This window comes from Triticum aestivum, chromosome 5B (genome assembly GCF_018294505.1).
Source record: "Triticum aestivum cultivar Chinese Spring chromosome 5B, IWGSC CS RefSeq v2.1, whole genome shotgun sequence".
In the NCBI taxonomy this organism is placed as follows: domain Eukaryota; kingdom Viridiplantae; phylum Streptophyta; class Magnoliopsida; order Poales; family Poaceae; genus Triticum; species Triticum aestivum.
This window is the reverse complement of record NC_057807.1, coordinates 406,491,430-406,498,993: the sequence shown is the minus strand read 5'-3', so window position 1 is coordinate 406,498,993 and position 7,564 is coordinate 406,491,430. Positions and strand designations below refer to the sequence as shown.

Here is a 7,564-nt window from a genome sequence, read left to right as displayed (position 1 = left end):
CCGTCACCCTGCCTATCCCGGCGCCGTCCACCGCCCACCACAGCTAGATAGACCATTCCCCGCCGGAAAAAAGAAAAGGTTTCGCCGAGGCAGCCTCTCCACCGCCATCCAGGCAACTTTTCCGGCGTTCTGGCCGCGCAGGGCCTGTACACCGGCGGGTTTGCGCCTACCTCGCCGCAAGGTGTTCGGTGATTTGCCCGGCCCGACAATGGACTCGGAAGGCGAGGAGGCGCTCGCGGCGTTGTTGGAGGAGGAAGCCGAAGCCGACGTCCAGGAGCAGGAGCATCTCATGGTGCTCGCCTCCCTCGCCGGCCTACTCGCGAGCAGTGAAAAGCCGCGACGAGGTGGCTCGGCGCCTGGACGGGTGAAAGCAAAGAACCGACATCATCTGGAAGGCTACTGCATGCTCTACTCCGACTACTTCAACTGCAAGAAGGATTGCACCTGCACACTTGGATTCACCTCAATCCAGAAGTGCACGACAACTATGAGGATGCTTGTATACGGAGCTCCCGGTGATTCACTCGATGACTATGGGCGCATGGCCGAGTCCACCACCATTGAGTGTTTCTACAAGTTCCACAGGGCAGTGGTGGCAGTGTTTGGACCACAATACTTGCGAACACCCAATGCGGAAGACACTGCTCGGATCCTAGCACAGAATGCAACAAGAGGATTTCCTGGGATGCTTGGAAGGATCGACTGCATGCATTCGAAATGGAAGAACTGTCCATTTGCTTGGCAGGGGTTGTACAAAGGCGTCAAATACGGTTGCAGTGTGGTACTTGAGGCAGTGGCCACACAAGACCTTTGGATTTGGCACTCTTTCTTTGGGATGCCAGGAACTCACAATGACATCAACGTCCTGCAGTACTCCCCTGTCTTTGCCAAGCTTGTTGAAGATCATTCTCCTCCGGTGAACTTCGAGGTCAATGGGCGGCACTACAACAAGGGGTACTACCTAGTTGATGGCATCTATCCGAGATGGTCGACATTTGTGAAGACTATCTCAAACCTAGTGCCAGGAGGTAAGAACGCCTTCTTTGCAAAGGTTCAGGAGGCTTGCAGGAAGGATGTCGAGCGGGCATTTGGTGTGCTCCAATCTCGATTTGCTGTTGTCCGGTTCCCCCTGCTCAGACCTGGTCGAAAGATCAAATGTGGGAGATCATGACTTGCTGTGTCATCTTGCACAACATGATCATTGAGAGCGAGCAGGAAGAGCCAATATTTGACACAGAACCATATTACAGGCAGGGTCCTCTTGCCGGAGTTGATCACCAGCTACCGGCAACCTGGACTGACTAACTCAATATGCGTCAGGAGATCCGAGACTCACAGGTTCATCAAGAACTGCAACACGATCTGGTGGAGCACTTATGGAGGCTCAAGGACGACGCCGGGAATGACGTGTGATGAAATATGAGTTTTTATTTGTTGAACTATATAATTTGTATTGAATTATTTGTTGAAACACGCCAAAAAAAACACGCCGAACCACGCTGAACTATGTGATGAACTAATTGATTTCTATTTGTCAAATTATTTATGGGAGAAATCACGCCGAAACACGCCGAACCGCGCCGATTCACACAGATATTGGGCCGTTTTTTGGACAAAATTGGACTAAATAATGGGCCGAAATCTGCGCCTGGGGGCGACGACTGGGTGCCCAACCGCCCCCAGAGTCGAGTTTGCCGCCGGCTCGCCCCCAGGCAGCGATTTTTATGGAGTGAATTGCAGAAAACATCGACATTGAAGGCTAGGGTTGCAGAAACCATACTTCTACGAAATTGTGCCTAAAACCACTAATTTTTTGTCTAATTTTTTTGCAAAATACACTAGTTGACGGCTTTACCCCATTTAATGACGATTATGACAAATGGGACCCGTAAAAGCTGACGTGGCGTAACGGTTGACACTTGAGGGTGTTAGAAGGGGGATTTATACAGGTTTACAAAGACACCCTCGTTCAGAAATGAAAAAAGCAATCAGCCCCTTCACCCCGTTGTCTGCCTCCTCGTCTGTCCTCCATGGAGGTGACAACGGCTCGTGGTCAGTGTCGGCGGCCGGCGCGGGGGGATGCTGCTCGGCCGACGCAGAGGAGGTGCGGGGGAGTTGCTTGCCGGCAGCCGCAGGGGGGTTCAGGTGAGTTGCTGGTTGGCCGGCTCGGACATCAGTCAACGACGACGGCGGTTGGCGGCGGGGAGCCTTGCGAGGCCGGGAGAAAAAGGATCTACAGCGCGCGGACTGAGTCCCCACCATCGACGTCGTGCTTGACCGCCATGACGCGATCGAATTCCGCGAGGTGGCTGAGAGGGACAGGCGCGACGGCGAGGTCCATTGTCGTGGCGGGGCGGCTGCGGCTTGTTTTTCCGACCGGATTCCGTCAAATTCGGTGCGTGGAAGGGAGAGGAGGTCGGAGCCGGGGAGGGAGGGACGGCGGCGAGTGCAGGCCTGCCGGCGGCGGGGGTACGTGAGGTGGCGTCCGTCAACGGGGACTGCCAATGGGCAGCGGCGGCTCGTTTTCTCGGCCGGATTCTGCCGGATCCGGCGTGTTGAAGGGGAAGGAGGCCGGAGCCGGGGAGTGCGTGGTGGCGGTGTGCGCGAGGCCTGGCCAACAGCGAGGGCAGGCTGCCGGCGGCGGGGCGCCCGAGAGCACGGGCACGACCATGGGAGTTGACCGGGTTTTTTTTAACATATGGGAGTTTGCTATTTGTTTCTTATGAAATAGAGTTTTTTGCAAACAAAAAAGTCTGACGACGTCTAGTCTGAACCGTTACCCCACGTAAGCTTTTGCGGGACCCACATGTCATAATCATGCTTAAAACGGTCTAAGCCGTCAACTAGTGTTTTTTGCAAAAAAAATAGACAAAAAATTAATGATTTTTGGCACAATTTCGAAGACTTGTGGTTCTTGCAAACCTTGCCTGAAGTGTCGATGTTTTTTGTAATTCACTCGATTTTTATGCCTCCTAAGGGACCAACGGCTGGAGATGCTTTTACCTCGGATGCGAAGCATAGAATCCTTATCCGGAGGTAAAAGAAAATGACCTTCAAGATTAATTTGAGTACATAATTATCTCCATTGATCGAATGGTTAAAAAAATTGTGACCACAAATCGGTTTCAAACTAGACACTTTGTTTCGGTCTCGTTCATTGGTTCTACAGTGGGCGTCTTAAAATATGTCTGTACCAGGTGTATGTTTGTGTATTTGAGCGACTTTGATACTACTGTGTTCTATTTCCTCCGTCCGGAAATATTTGTCATTAAAATGGATAAAAGAGGTGTATCTAGACATACTTTAGTTCTACTAGCTAAGTGTCCGTGCGTTGCCACGGATTAACAAATATATATATACAAAGAGAAAATTCATGTGACATGAGAGTCAAAGGTCATTTCTATGGGATGATATCTCATGGTCATGATCTAGTAGATACATACATCTTGTCATTGTCTTTCTTCCACACTCCATGTCTGAGCTACCACGCGACATTCGACTTCCTTCTCCCACCATGCATGCTTTTATCTCCTATTTCTCCTACCTTTACCTTACACGACAGTATCAAGTTTCTTGTCCAACTATCATAATCTTCTCCGGTAGGGCACCCCCTTAGATTATTACTGACTTGTACATGTTGCAAATAAGATCAACGAAAATGGATACTAAATTTCTGATGAGAAATGAGAATTCAGGGCAATATCTTCCCAAGACAATAATAATTTCAAGACAATCTTTTTATACCTTCTGTCAACATTGGGACACACATTCCACACAATAAGCATGCTATGATGTTGATACTTGATTAATTGTCATTATATGTCTACAGTAAAGATAACTTTACTCAAAACCGCCTATCTTAGCCAAATCAACAAATCTCTCTCATTAATGCAATTTTCTTTAGAAAACAAATAATTGATTCTTTCCTATCTTAGCCAAATCAACGGATCTCTTTCATTAATGCAATTTGCTTTAGCAAACAAATAATAGATTCTTTCCTACCTTAGCCAAATCAACGGATCTCTCCCATTAATGCAATTTGCTTTAGCAAACAAATAATAGATTCTTTCCTACCTTAGCCAAATCAATGGATCTCTCCCCGGTTCGCTGGGCGCGTTTCGGTGGGTGGGCGTGGGGGTGGGGGTAATTTGATGGAAATAAACCGGTTGAAAATAAACGGATCCTGTCTCACTCTTCACTTTCTTTACAATAAACTTCAGAATAGCAATCTTGGCGAGTGATCTCGACGGGGTTCAATCGACGTGGCGCACCGCTGATTCTTTCAGGAGTGGGTGCTGAGAGGAAGGATCCCAAACCTCCATTGTCAATCGGCCAGAGCTGCATCGTCCTTTGGATCAGAGCGTGGACGGGATCAAGACGGTAGGGTTTGAGGAATTTGTAGGACATGAGGGTTTATGGTTGGCAGCACGAGAACTCACCCATATCTTGGCAGACGGCAGGCCCGAGGTGCGGTCGTGTTCATGCTTCGGGAGCTGCCACATGCTGTCCTCGCCGCCATCAGCGACACCACCGCCATCGCCTGTTGCCACCACTTCAGCGCCACGAGCATGGGACCGAGGGACGAAGGGAAGGGAAGGAAGTGAATTGACGTACCTATGTTTGGTATATATCACACGAGGAATCAAAACTGGATGCACGTGAAAGCATAGAGATGGGAGAGGAGGACAGAGGAAGGGAAGGGCAAGAGGAACCTGAGGATGTGCGATGAAGGAGCGATGCCAAAACATCACAAAGGGGGACCCGTAGCTCGTCACGTAGCGCGGCCGCCTCATTGCCGGCTGCCACCCCGCGCTACCGCCTCCGTGCGCAGGTTCCGTTCGTGGAGCGTGAGGAGCGCATGACCTGCCTTCACCGCGGCCTGGTCCTCCCCACTATCGTGAAGCTCGCCCGCATCGCCGCCCCAATTGCTCAGGATGACGGATGAAGATCCTGCAACAGCGACGTGGGTGAGGGATGCAGCCGACGATGGAGGGATGATTTTCGTGGCTAAACCCTCCCTATCAAAATAACTACTTAAAAAAGGCAAAGATCGATGCATTAGGAAAATTAGGATTTGGAATTGATTGTCATAAAACAAAATTTTATTAATTGATAACGTGCTATCGGTACATGCCCGTTTATAACGTGTCTAGTTAGGAAACTTTGGAAAAGTTAGGAAAGTTTTTATTGTGAGGGTAAAAAAATCAATGTGAGGAGATATGGTGGTGGGATATGAGACGAAAATAAACCGGACGAAAATAAACCAGACGAAATATAACCAGACGAAAATAAACCGTGAACGCAATCCTACCAACTGCTTCATTAAGAGTAGAGATATACATCTTTTTTTATCTATTTTGTTCACAAATATTTTCGGACGGAGGGAGTATGTCTGATTCGATTCCCTCGCGGCCATGATTCTCTGCCTCCGTAATAACGGCGCGCGCCTCAGCTGCGTGTCCCGGCTACGGGATCCTCTCTCTCTCCTCTGCATGCCGCATGCTGCATCCGTGCGGTGCGGGTACGGGAAAGGCCACGGAGCTCAGTGAAGCGAGGTGGCGCTATAAAGCCGGCGATCCGAGTCAATGCGTGCGCAGGCGCTAGCACGCAAACCTCCTTTTTCCATCGTCGTGTTGCGCCACGAATTGCGCGATCCAGATCTTCGTTTAGTCTTGGTCACCAAATGGTTTGGCACCTGTCCAGTGAAACGGAAGTGGACTTTTTTTGGCACCTGTCCCGTGAAACGGCAGTGCCAAAGTCCATTGTTCGCGTCGAAAGGTGCCGCCCCGTAGATCCGGTGCTATAGATCCTTCCTTGGCGGTGCCTGTACTGCATGTCATCACGTGGCACGAAAACTGTGACACCGGTGAACTCCTGGGCATCGTCCCATGCGATTTCTGGTGATGTGGAAGAGTGGAAGGTCTGGAGGAGTAGACGTTGGTAGTTTGCACGTGGCCGATATTTGTTAGGGCATATACAATGGTCGATAAGATAGTCTTATCTTAAATCTTGCATGTAATTTATAGATGATAAAAAGCATGTCTACAACGGGTCATCTCTTAGCCTTATTTTCAATAGCTAGTTATTCCTAAAAACATAGTGAGACATATTGTGCTAAGAGATCATCTCTTGCCTTCTCTTAATTAAGAGAAGACAAGTCTTCTTTTATGATTTCTCTCTCCTCCACCTCATCATTTATCCTACGTGGCATTGCTAAGATAGAACCATTGTACATGCCCTTAGTGTTTTACTCCCGAACCAAAATACTCCAAGGTTGACCGTTTACATACTCTCTTCTACCGTTGTCTGCTGCTTTTGTGGCCCCCGTCTGCCCATTTCAACGCCACCTCTGCCAAACGCCATAGGCGCCACCTATGAAGCACCAATACGTCAAAAGTTGGAGATAGAAGTACAACATGACATTGCAGGGAGTTTCATGGCAACATTTTGATCTCATCTCGCACATTTTATTATGTTTGCTTTTATTACATGTCATTTTATTAATTATTTATATATATATTCACCGTATCGCATATTACTGTTTTCAGAAATTGCCGTATCCCATATCACCGTACTCGTATCGCCGTATCGGTGCAACCTAGGGCGCCACTACTTTTCGTCTGCTCTTTGGCATAGTCTCGGGGCATCTCTGCTTTTATTTTGCCATCTAAGGGCAACTCCAACGACTCCAAACAGACGTTTTCGTTCGTTTAGGGTGGCAATGGGATCGTATTTATCCGGATTTGTGGATGCGTTGGGCGTGCGTCCAACGCGCGGCCGCATCTGGTCTGCCATGCATGCGAATATGAAAATAACAAAAGATGTAACTAAATGACAGCGGCCATAGGTCATGCCAGCAGCCGCGGTTTACGCCAGTTCATGCCGGCTGACAACAAAGTCAGTGGCCTACAAAATGGTCACCCTTCAGTTTCACGCTGGCAACAAAGCCAGAAACCGGCACACTAGCCAGCCTTCAAAATGGACATGTTTTTTTACGCTGGCACACAAGCCAACCTTCAAAATGAATAAGCTTTTGGGGCCGGCAACAAAACGAGCGGCGGCACTCCAGCCAGCCTTAAAAATGGACATGTTTTTTACACTGGCACACAAGCCAACCTTCAGAATGAATAAGCTTTTGGGGCCGGCAACTAAATGAGCAGCGGCACACCAGCCAGCCTTCAAAATGAACGGCCATAGTCAACGGTCGAGGTCTCACCTAGTTCAGTCGTCGCGGGCGAACATCTCCTTCTGCCGGTTCGCGGACCAAGCCTTCCTCTCCCGTGACATGTTGTTCTTGTTGACGCTCATGATCACGAGTGCCACCTTTTTTGCTTTGGTGTTGGCATTGGTGGCCTCGATCTCGAGCTTCTTGAGTTGTGCGGCCTCCTCGATGTCAAGCTTCCTCCTCTTCGTGGCCTCCTCCATGCCAAGCTTCTTCGCTTGGAGCTCTAAGTATATCTTCATTTGCTCCTCTTTCCCTTTGCTCATCCCCTCCTTCCGCACTTCCTTTTGGCTCATCATGTTCTCCAAAGTTCCTTCCAAGGCATGGAAGACGTGTCACGCT

General features: G+C 49.2%; 1 long non-coding RNA gene across 1 annotated transcript; it reads right to left on the bottom strand.

Moving 5' to 3' along the window:
- Nucleotides 1-4,286: 4,286 nt before the first annotated feature.
- On the bottom strand, nucleotides 4,287-5,277 carry LOC123116236 (uncharacterized). The gene is made up of 3 exons (XR_006456995.1): nucleotides 4,713-5,277; nucleotides 4,440-4,540; nucleotides 4,287-4,338 (listed from the first exon to the last, which is right to left on the bottom strand). It is a non-coding gene; the product is annotated as an uncharacterized lncRNA (long non-coding RNA).
- Nucleotides 5,278-7,564: the final 2,287 nt, after the last annotated feature.